At 37.4% G+C, this 18,866-nt stretch overlaps 1 long non-coding RNA gene across 1 annotated transcript; it reads right to left on the bottom strand.

The window, feature by feature from the left end:
• Positions 1 to 890: 890 nt before the first annotated feature.
• Positions 891 to 1,825, bottom strand: LOC131256092 (uncharacterized). Its single transcript, XR_009176588.1, has 2 exons — positions 1,619 to 1,825; positions 891 to 1,099 (listed from the first exon to the last, which is right to left on the bottom strand). It is a non-coding gene; the product is annotated as an uncharacterized LOC131256092 (long non-coding RNA).
• Positions 1,826 to 18,866: the final 17,041 nt, after the last annotated feature.

Raw genomic sequence — 18,866 nt, 5'->3', positions numbered from 1 at the left:
AATGATGAAATTGGACAATAACAATCTAATATAAACCTCAAACATTTTGCAATATAGCTGGAGGGAAGTAAAGTGACTAAATTAAATTATGCTAAGATAAAGGATAAAAGATAAATATTGTGAAAATAATTCGTGTTTGGTATAGGCCTGAAGCTCTTCATCACGTTCTACTTCATAGCTTCAGGATGTGGTAAAACTCTTGCTTAGTTGTTTTCTAATCATCGCAGCATGGCCAAGATATCTCAATATATTAAAAACTCTTTTTAAATGTCTTTCCAATGTTGTTGTAGAGATCCATGGAGCTTTAGGGCTCTATCCACTACAAGAAAAGAGGGCTTTAGCCTCGGTTCAAAACTGTGGCTAAAGAGGTTCAAAACTGTGGCTAAAGCCTTTAGCCTCAGTTTTGCCTCAGTTATCCAAACTGAGGTTGAAAACCCCATGGCTAAAGGCTTTAGCCTCAATTTTAGCAACCGAGGCTAAAATGACTTTTGTAGCCTCAGTTCCTCAAGTGAGGCTAAAAGAACCTTTTAGCTTCAGTTTTCTCAAAATGAGACTAAATCAAAATTTTAGCCTCCATTGTTTCCAACCGAGACTAAATCCAAATTTTAGCCTTAGTTGCCTCCAATTGAAGCTAAATCTATTTTTAACCTCGGTTCTCAACAACTGAGGCTAAAGCTTTTAACCACAGGAGTTGTAGTCTCAGTTTAGGTAATTGAGGCAAAACTAAGACTAAAGATAGATTTAGCCATGTTTCTTTCACTGCGTACCTGCCTGACAAACATCCTGAATCATTGGCTCCCATGATTTGATTAATTAAAAAACTAAGCAGCACAATTGTCATTAAGAATGCTCAATTCTCCAAAAAATGAAAGTAGTCCATAGCGATTGAGTAAAACTCATCAAACAAAGATCCAAAATTGAGTTTCATAAAACGTTCGGTACATTGACTTAATATCACCAAAAAAAAAAATCTATTGCAATGTACTATATCTTGTCATTAAAGGATTTGTCGCAGGCTAGAAAAGAGACATCTACTGGTGATTACAAAATGGGCCATATGTAGAACATCACCACCAGCACAAAATGCACTTCCTTTCCCCTGCAATCATTTGAAACACAACAATTAAAAACATGTCAGACAATTTTAGCAAAGAAAAAAAAAATTCTAGTCATTTTCCTGACTTAACATTATGATATTAATGGTATGTGATGAAGAATTTAACCATCAAAAATGAAAATACAATCAAAACTATTCATCAACATGCCCCCAAAACAACAAGAACAACAACTATAAAAAAAAATGTTAACAATTGTTTTGTGGAATTGATGGTTCTTTGCCATCCAAATAACACAAAAGCTCACATCATGACAAGCCATAGGTTGAGAACTCTGTTTTTGGTTGGTGAGCATGGAAACATGAAATCCTCCATACATGGGTTATACCCTAATGACTTGAGCAATATTAAACACAACTTCTAAGTATAAAGAAGAACGGAAAATGAAATCCACTCTTCTTCTTCACTCTATCAAAGAGAAAACTCAACAGGTAGGAATTCATTACAAATTATAGTTCATGTACTTGAACTATGACATGACAAAAACTAAGAAAGGGACATACCTTAATATGTTGCTATTTTGAACTCCATTTGAAGAGATTCTGATAATCAAACCAATTAAAAAGATCAGGCTGATGACTTCAACTAAAAAGAAAATGAAAATTCTTTCATAAAAACAAAGATTCTAAGTTCATATGAACTGCCTAGCTTTTTAAGAAAGGATTAGTAACCAAGTCTTTGGCAGAAGAAGCAATATTTCTACCCCAAATTCTCACTTAGGAATTCATAAAAAAGGTCATGGATGGGCAATTTCAAGGCAAGCAAACATTGACACATAGAAAAGCTCACGTGCAAAGCACCCACATGGAGGAACCATCCCAATGCTTAGTTTCTCTAAGCCAACAATATCACAGCGAATGACACCATATGCAGGGTATGAAAGAAGATACATGCAACCATACATCAAAATCCATTGGGTACAATATGATAAGAAACTGTCATTGCTTTAGCAAAATCAGAAGAGTGTTCAAACAATAAAATGTCATCTTAAAGGGAATTTTATAGCAATTCCACCAATAAAGGAATATATTTGTTTGGTGTATCGCCAAGGTTAAATACTAATTCTTTAAGAAAACACGTATGATAAGTTGGAGCTTTTTATCCTTCAGATCTGGGACACCTTTCAATGATCAAAACTGTTTATGTGATGGTCTAATTTTGAATGTGGGTAGTAAAAATAGTAAAAATAAAAATAAAAACTCTTCTGTTGGAATATTTTAGCCTCTGGATTATTCAAAGCCCTTATATATTCAGTGGTTAAGCAGATCGCCTATATTCAAAGGAAAAGATGCAAACATTTTGGGTCATTGAAAAGGACCTGATCTGGCTATATATGCTAAAACAACTCAGAAATAGAACAAAAGTAATGGGCCATGATGCATTGGGTATGAAAACCGTCTTGGGTTCCGTACAAGCGGTGTATGTGGTAATCTAGACTATTAATTTAATGGATCTCAGTGTGGGTTGAGTAAGCTTACACTGGAAGTTCATAATCCTTTGATCGACAGCTACAAACAAATGGTTAAATAAAAAGAAAGTCAAAGCCAGGGAAAAGCCAAAATGCACAAAGTTGTGGTCAGGAACTTCCACATAGAATCAGAAATAAATCATACTAACGTGAATCAATTAATTTTGAGCTTGGATGGATAATTACGTACCATTCTCATTTTGAGCTCGAATCGACTGTTATTGCCTCTCAAAATTAACCGTAGCTTTTAATCATTGCCAATAGAAACTAACTTTTTAACCACCTCTAGAATAAAAGGAAGCAAACAGTAGACCACATTCATGTATGCATCCAAATCAAAGTCAGCAATTATTCTGGCCTTTTTCTCTCCTTTCTTGAGTTCCTTCAGGAGCTCTTCCATCACATGACATGTAAAATAAAATTTTAAAAATTCAGTCTTGGAATATGTGCAAAAGTGCAAGTCATGTTGGCTAATGTATGCTGATGTTTTATGAGGGATAAATTCATCTATCCTAAACCCATTATAGGAGACCTCTCATTCCACCTATTGAAGAACAAAACAGAAATGCAGAACTGAGCTTAAATATTTGACAGCCAAGGAAAGTAAGCAAAAGACAAACAAAATGGAGAACACTTGTCCAAAAGAATAGCTAGAGAGAATCTAAAACTAGAAATCCCAAAATCTAATTGACGAAATGATACAAAACCCATAGAGAAAAAGGAAAAGAAATGTAGTAAGCATGGGGGAAGAAAACTAATATTGGACTCCCAAGTCCCAACAGTTAAGGCCGTGTTTGGATGCTCACCCAAATTTGAATTGCAATAGTTCCATTCAATGAGTAAATGACTCTAGTGAGGCTAGCCACTCAAATTGAAATTATTATCATTCCAAGTCCAACTGGCCAACTTAAAAGCCCATGGAATTGCAACAAATTAAAATGGCACCAGTCACAATTTGGCCATATTCTTCTCATAATGAATTTGAATAATTGCAATACGGTTCAACAAAGCATCCAAATAGATCCTAAAAGAAGCAAAACTAACAAATGAAAAGGATAGTAGATGATGAGTCTTCAGAAACAAATGTGGATGGCAACTTTTAGACAAAAAAATCACAACAGTTATGCAAAGGAATAAAAACTGATAAATAACAAGACATCCATTTCAAATAGAAATCTCAATGACAATATATATGAAGAGAAGCCATGAAGCAAAATGAGAATAATAATAGAAAAGGTGGGGGCAAACTGCCTAAATTCAAACTAGAAATCTCAACTAGTAAGTAAATGAAGTAGCTCAGAAACTGCTAGCATATCCTCAGCTGAGAATCATGGGCACTAAGTTCCTCCAGGTGGAGCCTGCAGTTCGGTGATCTAGGTAGTTGATTTGATGATCCCTAAACGTCATCCATATAGAAAGATCCCAACCATCTTTCACCCTTACCAATTGAATATTGAATGTGGATCATTGCCTTATCCATCTAATTCGAGGCCCACCAAATGAATTGCTAGATCAACAAAATGTGGGCTCCACTTGTGGGCAATCGGGGCTTGACAATACATGTTTTGCTTGCATTGAATTGAAGGAATTATTTAAAAAAAAAAATCAAAAAGAGAACAATTTTAGATTATTACAGATTTTTGCAATGATATGCAGAGAAAGAGATCTGTGATTTTTTGCTTTCGAATGCAAGTGCAGATCGAACAAATCAGAATCTGTTTCAGATCTAGAATTTAGAAAAGCCAGGTTTAAAAACCCAAACGTACTGCAGAAAATTTAGGAACATTTGAAAATCCAATAAAAGATAAAATAGAAAATCGATTCTGAGATGAAATTACAGAGAGAGAGAGAGAGAGAGAGAGAGAGAGAGAGAGAGAGAGAGAGAGAGATTTACCAATCTCTGAGATGGAAATGAGGAATTCAGAAGTGCAGACCTGAACTGGAAATCGATCTCTCCATCTTCCATGGCCTATTTTAGGATTCCTACTAAACGTCTGGGGAAATAAGAAAACAACCAACACACACAACAACAAGCACAAACCAACACACAGATCTAGTGATTAGGTCTAAATGACAATTTCGCTGAAAAAAATCAAACTGTGTGAATTTTCATTGTAAAACCCCAATTAGGGTTTCAACATTCAGCATTGATGATGGCCGATCTCAAGAGAGAGATTGAGCAGGATATGGACAAAGAAAGAGGGAGAGATCTGAGAGAGGGAGATCGAGAGTGCTTGTGCTGCGATGGTTGCTTCGACACTCGACTGAGAGAGAGCGTTTGCTTTGTAGAGAGAGAGAGAGAGAGAGAGAGAGAGAGAGAGAGAGAGTGGGTAGCTACTGGAGTTGAGTAGAAAATGGGTTTTACGGAGTTGCAGAGAGAGAGATGGGGCGGGGAGAGAGGGAGAGAAGGGGGTTTGGGTTTTCTTTTTCTATTTATAGGGGTCGTGGCAATACCTTAGGAAGGTTTCAACGGCAGGCGTCACTCCCCACTATTGTTTTCTCAGTGTTTCTATCGTGGGGGCCATGGACAGTGCGGATCCAACCAAATGGACACATGTACGGCATAGATGGACAACAATTTATGAATGACAGAGGTACTCGCATAAACTGGACAGGGCATTCACCGCATGAATTCTAACTTAGCACCTGCAGTATCACATAGAGCACGCGTACAAGATCCCGACCATTCATCCGGGAGGTGGTTTTGTTAGCAAGGCCTGGCCCAGAAATCAGACTGGTCCGTTCACCAAGCAAGCCATAGCTATTTGGCAAAAACAGACCGTGGATAAAACGACAAATTTCCATGCTGAGTGGACCGGTCTGACGGTGGCCTAGCTAATGAACGACTGGATCTCTTTACTCAAACGACAGTTCGATACGTGTGTGAAAATTCTCAAAAAGAAAAAAAATCCAGATTCGTAATTTTTTTTTTTTTAATTCTAAATTTTTTCAAGCTTATAAATTTGTTGATATTTATCAAAAAAAAAAAATTCTCAGTTTTTTCAAAATTATCAAAAAAAAAAAATCAATTTTTAATAGTTTTAGAAATTCTTAAATTTTTTTAGAATTTTCAATTATTTGAAATTTCTCAATTTTTTAAAATTTTCCATTTTTTTTTTTTTGAAGATTCTCAAATTCAAAATTCTTATTTCTTTTCAAAAATTTCAAAAATTTTCAAAATTCTTAATTTTTTAAAATTCTCAATTTTAAAAAAAATTCATACTTTTTCATAATTATCATTTTTTATTCTTAATTTTTCAAAAAAAAATTACTTCTTAATTTTTTAAAAGTTGTCGAAAATTTTAAAAATTCTTAGCTATTAGAAAATTCAAATCTTTTTTCAAAACTTTCAATTTTTTTTCAAAATTCTCAATTTTTTCACAATTGTCTCAATTTTTTATTTTTTTTTCAAAATTCTCAAAATTTTCACAATTGTCAAAATTTTTAATTCTTTCAATATTCTCAAATTTTTTTCAATATTCTTAAATGTAGACTTTTAGCCTCGATTCCTATGCAACAGAGGCTAAAAAGTAGACTTTTGGCCTCGGTCCTTATGCAACCGAGGCAAAAATGTAGACTTTTTGCCTCGGTTCTTATGCAATTAAGGCTAAAAAGTAGACTTTTCGCCTCGGTTCCTATGCAACTGAGGCGAAAAAGTAGACTTTTAAATGTAGACTTTTTGCCTCGGTTCTTATGCAACTGAGGCTAAAAAGTAGACTTTTTGCCTCGATTTATATGCAACTGAGGCTAAAAAGTAGACTTTTCACCTCAGTTCCTATGCAACTGAGGCTAAAAAGTAGACTTTTCACCTCGGTTCCTATACAACTGGGGTTAAAAGTAGACTTTTGGCCTCGGTTCTTATGCAACTAGGGTTAAAAAGTAGACTTTTTGCCTCGGTTCGTATGCAACTGAGGTTAAAAAGTAGACTTTTCACCTAGGTTCTTATGCAACTAAGGTTAAAATGTAGACCTTTCGCCTCGGTTCTTATGCAACTGAGGCTAAAAAGTAGACCTTTCGCCTCGGTTCTTATGCAACTGAGGCTAAAGAGTGGACTTTTCGCCTTGGTTCCTATGCAACCGAGGCTAAAAAGTGGACTTTTCGCCTCGGTTCCTTAGCAACTGAGGCGAAAAATGAACTTTTAGCTTCAGTTCCTTAGTAACCGAGGCTAAAAAACACATTTAGCCTTCATTTTTTCAACTGAGACTAAAAAAGGGCAGACTTTTAGCCTCATTTTCTCACCAATCGAGGCAAAAAGGCAAACTTTTAGCCTCAGTTGCTCACCAACCGAGGCAAAAGGGCAGACTTTTAGCCTCAATTTCTCACTAACCAAGACAAAAAGGTAAACTTTTGGCCTCAGTTACTCACCAACTGAGGCAAAAGGGCGGACTTTTAGCCTCAGTTGGTCACTAACCGAGACAAAATGGCAGACTCTTGACCTCGATTGCTCACCAACCGAGGCAAAAGTACAGACTTTTGGCCTCAGTTGCTCACCAACTGAGGCAAAAGAGCAAACTTTTGGCCTCAGTTTCTGACCAACCGAGGCAAAAAATAAACTTTTAACCTCAGTTACTTTACAACCGAGGCTAAAAAGCACATTTAGCCTCATTTTTTTGAACCGAGGCTAAAAAATTGAGGCTAAAGGCCTACTTTCTTGTAGTGATCTTATGTGGTTTGGTCACAAACTATTTTTAGATCTCTCCCTATCATGATCATGAAGATATATGGATCTAATGAGACCGATTTTGTTGGATCTGGATCGGCACCCAATCTATTGGTTCCCATCCGCTTATATATTAGTTTGATCTTCGAATCTTCATAATCATCGCGATAACTCTGAACATCTCCGAGAAAATCTTTTATTACGCAAGGATTGTGAGAGACAACTTTACCGTAGATATCTAAATCTATGATAGGATCCTTACTTTGGTGGGTCTATTATATTCATACTGAGCACGTTGTTGAAAGATAAAGAAGCAAAATATATCCTTGGGCGCGAGTACAATTTTGTTATTATTAGGTTGTGACGGCATGTTATCGGTCCACGAGGGTACGTCAAAAATGGGTGTAAACACACGAGCCAACCTATTTTTTGTCTCTGATCCTAATTTTGAACTAAATATCTAATGATCAAAGTGGATCTTGCATAAGCATCAGAATGGCCCCCGTTAAAATTAAAAAATTTTATACCATGCAATTCTTTTTCTTTTTTCCTTTTTCTAAATAATCCCTCCATGCAATTAAAGAGGGCTTTAGACATATTTTTTTGGAGGGCCCACCATAATGTGTTTAGGAAATTCATACCGGCAATTAGATGCCTAATCCTATTTTAGGCCAAGAGCCACAAAATCATGCTATCTTGTGATTCAAGTGAACCACACAAAAGAAAACATATGGAAAGAGACTTCCACCCTTAGTTTTAATGGGTCTTATGTGATTTTCATATAAAATTAACTAAGTATGAGTATTAGATCCCAAACTAAAATTTATGCCAATGGCATAAGAAACAGGCCCATTCCTAATTCGGGTGGGCTATACTAAGGAAAACAATTTAAAAAGCAATTGTTGCCCTCTACAATGTTTTCAATCATGTGGTACACTTGAGTCATAGAAAGGTATGAGTTTCGGGCACTTGGCCTAACATGAGGTGATGCACCTAGTGGCTAGGATGGATTTTATAATTAAACATCACATTGGAGTCCGCCCAATCAGCCTATCCATTTGCTGACTCTCCTACCAAAGGAGTATTAAAGAAGTTAAAGAAGGCAGCGGAATGATAATCATATACTGATTAATGATGATGCAGCTGTAAGAACCAATTTGATAAAAAGATATTAGAATGTAAATTTTATATTAGTTAGGTAGTTTTTTTTTTTTCGTAAAATTATATATTTATTATTTGGTGGGGTGATGGAAGCTTGGGATGGGAGGCTATCTTATTATTTTAATAATAATGTTTTAAAAATGGACTTCTCAGAATAACTGCCTACCTTTTAGGCTATTACTAAATAATGACTAGATTTCAAAATATTTAAAGCGAAACATCCGGAGTTTACAAAATGGATGGACGGATGACATACATACATAAAGGTGGGCCACACAGAATCTTCCGCACGCATGCCCCTTGCAATGGGGTATAACAGTAAAAAAGAAAGGGTGTGAGTACAAATCTATCATTTAGACACACCAACAGCACGACTGTTCTTGGGTGATGAGTGTTTTGTCAAGGTGTAAGAGGCAGTCTTTTGTCTGTATTTGTAAACCTTATGTGTTCTGTTTTAAATATTTTGAAAGCACGCGTTTATTTGGAAGTAGCAAAAAATGCATGCTGATATCCAGTGGGGCCAATCTGGTTGTTCTAACAGAACATCCACTCCGTCCATCAAGTGAACCTTCTAATTTTGAATTTAAATCATACGTTTCGCCGGGTCCAAAACTCCGAAGGATGACACCAAGGGTAAAAATGTAAAATCAGGCTTAGATGGCCGCATAACTGTTTTATGAGGATGAAGAAACCTCAAGCAAAAAAAAAAAAAAAAATCATCCTGAGTTTTTGGTTTTGGGCATTTAGGTCCCAGCGTCTAACATCATGATCTGATGGATGGAGTGGATGTCACACGCACAGCAGGTTTTTATCTAGTCCGATAATCATATTGGTTTCTGTATAATCTCTAATATAATAATATACAGTCATGTTATACTTTTCCATCGTTTTTATAATGTTTTTTTTTTACAGTAGACGGTCCATTCATGCACGGTATCCGGATCACACAAATCATGCCCTCGTTCAAGCTGATAGGATAGATCCGAACCGTTGAGTCGAAGAGGAGAAATGATTTATTTATTTATTTATTTATTTTCATAATAGAAAAATTGCGCTTCCAAGCTGTAATGGGCTGGGTTGACAGGCTGTTGTGCACTCTAGTCCAAGCCTTTCTTGATTGAAAAAGGGTCTTGAAATTTAAGCTAGAGTTTAACCCTTGGGCCTAATACTCCAGCCTGAGGCAGGCCAGTCCCAAAAGCTAGACAAGCCAGCTGGGCCCATTGGTAGCCCTACCTGCACATGTCCCATCATCAATTTTAAATCACCCAAAGTTGTGACACACAATATCAATAGACAAATGTATTAAACATGTATGCACACATGTCAATGTTTCACCATCTATGTTAACTGCCTACATAAGAAGATTTTGGTAGCCAATAACCAGTGAGCTTAGTTGTTGGGATGGTTGATTAAGTCATCGATCATGATTGTCCCATTCATAATGAATGGACGATGCCCAATAAATCTCCTGAATTGGACAAATGATGGCCCCCTCATATCAATGGTTTGGATGGCTCTTCAGCTCAAGATCGTGTCACTTCACAAACTTACCAAATCGTGTTCCATATGAATCTAGCGTTCATGGTTTTTTTTTTTTTTTAGTGGGGGGAATTTCCTAATGAATGCTATGTTTGTGGTCCCTTATTTACTGATGAATTTGAGAGGCCGTGGTCTACGAGGAATAAATGCATACCACCCAACAAGTATGCATGATGTGACCATCATCGATAAGGATCGTTCAACTACCCACGTTTTTCATCTTTTGGACGGGCTGCATATCAAGACTGATGATATAGTACGATGATCATAATTAACCAATTTTAAGTGGATTTTTGTTGATTTAATGACCAGAAAGTAGGTGATTATTGAGGTGGATGAGATCAATGGTGAGATTTTTCATGAACAAGGCCCTTTCTAGTTGCCCTTTTTTTTTCTCATTTAAGTTTGACCTCCTGATCAGTGGACTAACATTATTTTTGCTAGATGGTAACATTCTGCACTACCTAATGAATGGCCTGTTTTACCCCCACACAACAGCCACTCAATGAATCACAACCCTTGGCTCTTATCATGAGTATGGAAAAGATCATTGTCAATGGTCACTTAGCTTTGTATATTGAAGGGTTGGTGGGGATGGATTTAACAATGCATTGGGAGTACAAACTCAACATTTTATTATGTAGTGTTTTATATATTGTCCCCTAAGTTTAGCCGCACACTAGAAACAGACTAGCAACTTAAATTTACTGGGTATATCTCGGCAATGGCATTGCTTGAATTGCTTTTGATTGTTTGACAACAAATGAGGATTAATGTGTTATCAGTCATCAAGCTACTACTGGTTAGGGATTTTGTTACACAGCGTTAGTGCGATACTCTTTGTTTCTAATCTTTTGAGGTCATGGGTTTGAGAGCCCATGTAGTGTTGTATGGGTGTAAGAGTGTGTGTATTCTCCTTTTAATATATATATATATATATATATATATATATATATATATATATATATATATATATAACTTAGAAATTGCATATGTGGTAATTCATACCAAATTGGTCAAGTTACAGGACCAAGCTTAGATGTATCATAAATGAAAAAGTTAATTATGCTTCATTATTGGAGTATTGCGTGAATTGGTAGACATCCACACACAAATAGGAGGTTAGGATTGTTCAAATAATCTGATTGTAGGACTGTGACTTAGTCACAATATTAGTTCCACAATTTAGCCAGTTCAATTTGAGATACATATTCCACCTATATGACTCGTGATTTTATTTTATTTTTTCATATAAAACATCATACCCTGCCAGAATATCAAATATTTTACTTGGACATCTTTCGGAAATTATAGATGTCAAGGTACTGTAATCCATTTGCCCTTGCCAGCCGGAAAGAAAAAACAAAAAGCCAAACATTATCACTTTCTCATGGTTTTGAATTAACACATATACCACCCACATGACTTGCGATTTTTTCCATGTCAAGCATTATACAGATATCAAGCTACATACCCTACCATATGACTTATGAATCTTTCATGGTGGATCTAGGTTGTTTTATTCTTGTTTTGTTTGTTGATGTTGATTTGTTGATGTAGAGCAGGTCGCGGACAGTTACATGGCCAAGATGGATCAGAAAAGGCCCAGTCGACGACTATTGAGGGTCAAATATTGCATATTAGACCCCAGTTATTGCTTGGATTTATGAACATGATACCGTTTAATAGTCCGCTTTAATCATGTTTGTGATGCAGAGTGTATTTACGAGAATGGACTGAAAAGGAAGCTTAAAGCATGGATTTAACACTCTGATGACACTAAAGGCAAGGGACGGACTCCAGGGGACCAGGATTGACGGAATTACACACCAAAGATCCGAGAAAATCGGGAAACTGAAGCTCAAGTGGCCCAAAAATCGTCCAGAATGCAAGATCACAAGGTTCCAACCATCAGTTTAGATCGAAACTTCATATATGGCCTAAAGACCATAAATCAACCGTACACGTCAAATTTCAGCCTTTGGATCCCTAGGGAAGTGGCCCAAAGGATAAATCAGGCCATAAATCTCTGATTCGGGGCCCACTTGATCACTGGATATGCTTCCAACTTGGGCTCGACCCTTAAAATTATCTGGAAGAATGGATGGATGAAGTGGATTGCTCGAAACATCATGGTGGGACCCATTTACATGGGATGAGTGTGCATAGCACACGTGCACTGGAGGTGCACTGAACGCAAAGTCGGGTCAAACCGACTTTGACCCGCACCCGCCCGACTTTCCTATACAAAGAAGGAAAATCTCTGTTTCCTTTGCAGCAGGGCGTCCGCTGATGATGTAGTGGCCCACCATCATCATCCTTTTGGGTGATTCGAGCAGTCCATCGTGTGAAGGCCACGATTTAATCCAAATAGTTATTACTTTGATGTGTCTATGCATGCATCCAAGCTCACACCTACAAGGAATACACCACTATGTCGATTGACGGTGTGACCCATCCGAACCACAAATTCTCTCCAAACTTGGGATCGTGATCAAGGTCGGATGTAAAGGCTCATATAATGGATTTGACTCTCCATAAGATCAGTCTAAGTGGACCCCACCACGCATCAGTGCAGACTCTGTTGCGAACGTCCGAGAAAACCGAACGCCGCCCGGCCTTCTCGTGCTATTGTGTGATCTCGGTCAGCGTCAAATTGGTAATCCAGACCGTCCATCATGTAGATCGTTCAAAATAGTCCCAGGGGACGTTGTCCTTTTGGAAAGAAAGCAAAGAAGAGAAGAGTTGAGATGCTGCCATCATAACTGCGTGAGGATTGTCGCAGCGGCTTCCAGTTTCCGCCTATTGTTGTGCGTAAAGACCAACTCCAGCAAGGTCGACTCTTCAACACCGCCCTCTGCACTACCCCTGGCACCTATAAAGAGAGAAGAAAGGAGAGAGAAATGGATCATCTAATCTTGGCTTGAACGTGCAGGAGAGAGAGTGAAAGATAGTAGTTTTGTTTTATTTTTTTTCTTTTTATTTTGTTTTTGTTTAAGGGATCCAGCCCATTCATATTGGGCTGAACCTCTTAGCTAGGGCTAAGAGGTGAAGCTTGTGGCGTGATGGGGTTGATCCTGCGACTTGGATTCATGCTAGTTGAATTACTTTTGATGTTAGTTTGATTTTGAGGAATACCTTTAGTTTTTAATGGTTTGTTGTGACTTACATTACAATAGATCTGCGATGGCTTTGAGTATTTCCTTTTCATTATTGTGATTATGTAGTTTGGAAGCTCTGTTGTTCACCATCGCCCCTTGGACATGGTTGGATGACGAAATCCTTCCTAACATTCATACATCTATCAGATTGGCTGTGGATTGGTTTAATTCTGTTATTTACTTTGTCTCATGAGCATGATTTTGTGATGGAATCTATTCTAATTTACATTCATCTTATCTCTTGAAAACTAGATCAAAAGACGTTCGGATTTGATTTTCAGATTATATCTTCTAGCTGGATGAAGATGGGACTCGAAGTCCAGTTGAGTTCATAAATCGACCGTAGATCTCCCTAATCTCTACAAGTGGATCCTTAGCACCCTAGTTTCCTATTTTTGATTTTTATAATTTCTAGATTAATATTTTCATCATTATGCCCTCATATTCACTTGGTTTAGATTTCATCTTAGTCTAGATCTAGTTATGGTTACTTTTAGATAACGTACAGGTTTCAGTCCTTTGGGATTCGATCTCGGTCTCACCGAGTTTATTACTACATCACAACCCTATACTTGGGGAGTGAACAAGTTTTTGGCGCTGTTGCCGGGGATTGATGGTTACGTTTTTCTGAAATTAACTAGTTTTAGGATTAGTTTAAAATTAGGATTTTTCTAACTTTAGATTTAGATTTTTCTGTTTTCTAAAAATTAACCTGTTTTCCTGTTTTGTAGGATCCTGACATAAACTTCTAAATTGGTAAATCCTTTCTAATTCCTCTACTTTTTTTATTTTTAGGAAATAGTTTATTTTTAGAAACTTTCCTCTTTTATTTTTAGAAACTAGGTTAGTTATTTCCCTTTTTAGAAATTCTTTCTAATTTTAGAAACTAACTCATCTTTCCTTTATTTTATTTTTAGAAACTTTCCTTTTTAAGAATTAATTTATTTTTAAAAACTTTTTAATTTTAGGTTTAGATTTTCTATTTTAGAAACTTTCTAATTCTGGGTCTTCTTTTTAGAAACTAACTTAGCTTCTAGGTTTAGGGAACTTTCCTTTTTAAAAACTAACTTTCTATTTCAATTGTAGGAACTTTCTAACTTTAGACTTTTTATTTTAGAAATTAATCTCTTTTGTTTTCTTTTACAGGACCTTAACATAGGAACTTCTCATTTTGTAACATCCTTCTAACTTCTCCTCTTACTTTCTGTACTGGTATAGGAATTTTTTTTATTTTCTTCTAGGATTAGAATCAGAATTAAGGTTCACCATGGAAGCTTGGGTATGTGTCTATGTTGAGATGGATAAGCAGTTTTGGGGAATGCCTAAGGGTTTTGGAATTTAACGTATATATCAAGATTTTTCTCCATTGAGAACCGACTAGAACGTTATTCTCCATCGGCTAATAGGTCTGTATACGATCATAATTATGGGAATGAGGATTATTATCAACCATCATGTTCTCCCATGTATGATCAGTATGACTATAACCAATGGAACCATCAAAACTAAAAAGATGAACCAATAACATGTTGTAATGATTATTCTCTTGGATACCCTACCTTTGAGATCCAACCAGAAACGATCCAAGATGATTCATTTCAGCATAACATAGCATGTCTTATAGAAATTAGAAAAGCATTTGAAGCGCCTACTTCGCGCCTTGAAAAGATAGAGGAGGTTCGGTCATCCCAGCCACAATTCTATCCAAAAATACAATGCGAGGAAAGTGATCCTAACTCGCCTTTAAAGAAATCTGAAATTTGGAATGAGTTGAATTCCATCAATGAGCATGCAGTTCAATTTCCTGATGAGAAGATCTCAATGACTGTTCAAAAGAATGGTGAAGATACATGGGTGTCTTTTAAATATAGTGATGATGACACACCTTCCTTACATGACACACAGGATTTCAATGATGAGGTAAAGGTTAGTTTATTCGAACCTTAACCGAATTTAGGAATAGAATGTGAGGAAGGCGATCTCATCCCAAATGTGCACTGCACTGAACTAGAATATGATGAATATTAGGACGGCGATCCTGAATGTGCAGCCACAGTTCCCCTGGAATCTATCTCAAGTTTAGTCCAGGTCAATGATCAAGATGTACACAAAGTGGTCGGTCATAATGAGTCACTCCCCTCACCTGACATGTCTGATTTAAAGGTGGAGGATGAGCTCCTTACAACCGACCCTTCTAACTCTTGTGAAATATGTTTGGATCACGCCTCTGAATCGAATGATGATGTGATTCAGGAGAAGGACAAGTTGCTCGCTACGACGTTGGAATTTGAAACCACTCAATTGAGGCCACCATCTGAGCTGTACACGTTTGACAATTCAACGCCTCAATTGAGTAGTCTTAATCATGAACAAAGTGATCACATCGATGCTTCTCCTATTGATTTTCAATCTATCTGTGTAGGACTGGAGGAAGAAAGCGTACATCCGTCTATTTTCAAGGATGATGGATTCTTTGGGCAGATCATCACGAGCTCCAATGTGAAAAATAAGTCACACTCAGCTGAACTTCCCAACTCATGGGATTGCTTGGCACACTTTGCAAATTCAAACGATTCCATGTCAAGAGATAAAGTGGATGCCTTGTAAGACAATATCCTGGTAGTCATCACTGACCAAGAGAACCCTTATTCTGAAGCCCTTTCTTCCCTTGATCTTAAACGTCTACCATTAAAGGAGGAAGAGCTAACAATGGAACCGAAGTCCGATACTTTAGAATGTATTAGGACTGCATCACTTCTTAAAGAGTTTTCTGAACTTTATTTACGTGTAGTCTCTGATTCACCATGGGATACTAACGTTGAAACTTCTTCTGTCACAGGTGAATCATATATAGTCTGGATACCTCAAGTAATTCAATGGAAAATTTCTTATGAGATATATAAGTCTCTCTGGAAAGTCATGCTCCAGGGCGCCCAAGCCTATTGCAAAAGGGGCTTTTGGATGATCCTGTTGAAGAACTTATTGAGAAACTTATCAAGATATTGGCCGGAAGAGGAATCTTGCGGCATGATCGAGTAGTTTTTCATTGCTTTCATAGGACTAGGGTAGTTTGTTTTATACTACTTTAGGATAGATGGTAAACTTAGCACTCTTGGCAGGCAACCTAACTTTTCATTCCATTTTATTTTCTTAGTTCAATGTTTGCGGGTAACATTGTTGCAAACCCTCACAAGACTACAACTTGTCCACTAGGGGCAACCTAGGGGTTTAAAGGCTTGTTGCATATGCTAAATGCAATCGAGAGCACCTATGAAAGTGATGTAGGTAAGATTTTATTTTTGTTATTTTTATTTTACTTCTGTTGGTTTCTTTCTTGTGCTGACCCGCTCTTACGTAGATATCTTGGGAAAGCCTCTTGATTCTTTCGTCCAGGTACTATCTTTCCATCACTCCTCTTATATTTTCGTTGTCCCATGTGCATTGCATGCTTATTTCTTTTACATTGAGGACAATGTAGATTTTAGGTTGGGTGTGGGAGATTAGGTTTCCTGATCAGGTTTTCTTGATCTTGAGCAAAAAATTGTGAAAATTTTAAATTTTTCTGGAATTTTGTATGAATTCAAAGTGATTTTGATGGCCATCTGGGACACTTGGAATTGCAAAATATATGATGTTGGTAATTTATGACTCTTGGATTCAGTTATCTGTTAGATTTCACAGTTAAGTTTGAATTGTTAATCCATTATTAGAAGTTGTAAACATTGATTGAGTCATGAATTCACAGGACACATCTCGCTTGCACATTAAGGTTTTAGTTCGATATTGAATTGTAACATGGTGATCATTAAGCATGGAAGGAACCAACCTAGGGAATTGTCCATCTTGTTCAATACAAAGAATATAGAAAAAGAAAAAGAAGTTTTTGAAAAAAAAAAAGAATGAATGAATGAAAGAAAGAAAAAGAATACCCAGCTTAAAAACAGTTGTCATTAGGAAAGGGTTGGGTGTACGATCTTCAACATACGTTTGCTCCTTATAGGTGTGGATGTGATTCCCTTTCCCCTCGATGGAAAAATCAAAAGCTGGAAGAATGAAAGAAAAAAAAAAAGGAAATTGTAAGGCAATTTCTAGTTTAGGTTTTGGTTGTCTTGAATGCTCATTCGATCATCAATGTATCATAAAAATTGACAATTGGATCTCTTAATGATGGTAAGCCGTGATTACACTATACACCCATGGAACTTGATGTTTAGAATTGTTCTAATTAATGGATTAATATTTGAACTTGATTATGAAGTTTACCGTGAGCTTGATTTTAGGAGAAAGTAATGCCAACAATCATGAATCTTAGACTTCTATTTCTAGATTATTTTTAAAAATCACTTGAGTTTATAGAAATTGTCCTGTAATTCTCAATTTATTTTTCCCATACCTTGCTCGGGACTAGCAAGATGCTGGTTGGGGGTTGTGTTGAGGGTCAAGTATTGCATATTAGACCCCAGTTATTGCTTGGATTTATGAACATGATACCGTTTAATGGCCCGCTTTAACCATGTTTGTGATGCAGAGTGTATTGACGAGCATGAACTGAAAAGGAAGCTTAAAGCATGGATTTAACGCTCTGATGACACTAAAGGCAAGGGACGGACTCCAGGGGACTAGGATTGACGGAATTACATACCAAAGATCCGAGAAAATGGGGAAACTGAAGCTCAAGTGGCCCAAAAATCGTCCAGAATGCAAGATCACAGGATTCCAATCATCAGTTTAGATCGAAACTTCATATATGGCCTGAAGACCATAAATTAACCGTACACTTCAAATTTCAGCCTTTGGATCCCTAGGGAAGTGGCCCAACGGATAAATCAAGCCATAAATCTCTGATTCAGGGCCCACTAAATCACTGGATATGCTTCCAACTTGGGCTCGACCCTTTAAATTATCTGGAAGAATGGATGGATAGAGTGGATTGCTCGAAACATCACTGTGGGACCCATTTACATGGGATGAGTGTGCATAACACACGTGCACTGGAGGTGCACTGAACGTAAAGTCGGGTCAAACCGACTTTGACCCGCACCTGCCCGACTTTCCTATACAGAGAAGGAAAATCTCTATTTCTTTCGCAGTAGGGCGTCCGCTGATGATGTAGTGGCCCACCATTATCATCCTTTTGGGTGATCCGAGCGGTCCATCGTGTGAAGGCCACGATTTAATCTAAATATTTATTACTTTGATGTGTCTATGCATGCATCCAAGCTCACACCTACAAGGAATACACCACTACATCGATTGACAGTGTGGCCCATCCGAACCACAGATTCTCTCCAAACTTGGGATCGTGATCAAGGTCAGATGCAGAGGCTCTTATAATGGATTTGACTCTCCATAAGATCAGTCTAAGTGGACCCCACCACACATCAGCGCAAGCTCTATTGCGAACGTCCGAGAAAACCGAATGCCACTCGGCCTTCTCGGGCTGTTGTGTGATCTCGGTCAGCGTCGGATTGGTAATCCAGACCGTCCATCATGTAGATCGTTCAAAATAGTCCCAGGGGACGTTGTCCTTTTGGAAAGAAAGCAAAGAAGAGAAGAGCTGAGATGCTGCCATCATAACTGCATGAGGATTGTCGCAGCGGCTTCCGGTTTCTGCCTATTATTGTGCGTAAAGACCAACTCCAGCAAGGTCGGCTCTTCAACACCGCCCTCTGCACAGCCCCTGGCACCTATAAAGAGAGAAGAAAGGAGAGAGAAATGGATCATCTAATCTTGGCTTGAACGTGCAGGAGAGAGAGTGAAAG

The sequence above is a fragment of the Magnolia sinica genome, chromosome 9 (assembly GCF_029962835.1).
Source record: "Magnolia sinica isolate HGM2019 chromosome 9, MsV1, whole genome shotgun sequence".
NCBI lineage: Eukaryota > Viridiplantae > Streptophyta > Magnoliopsida > Magnoliales > Magnoliaceae > Magnolia > Magnolia sinica.
This window is presented reverse-complemented; position numbering and strand designations above follow the sequence as displayed.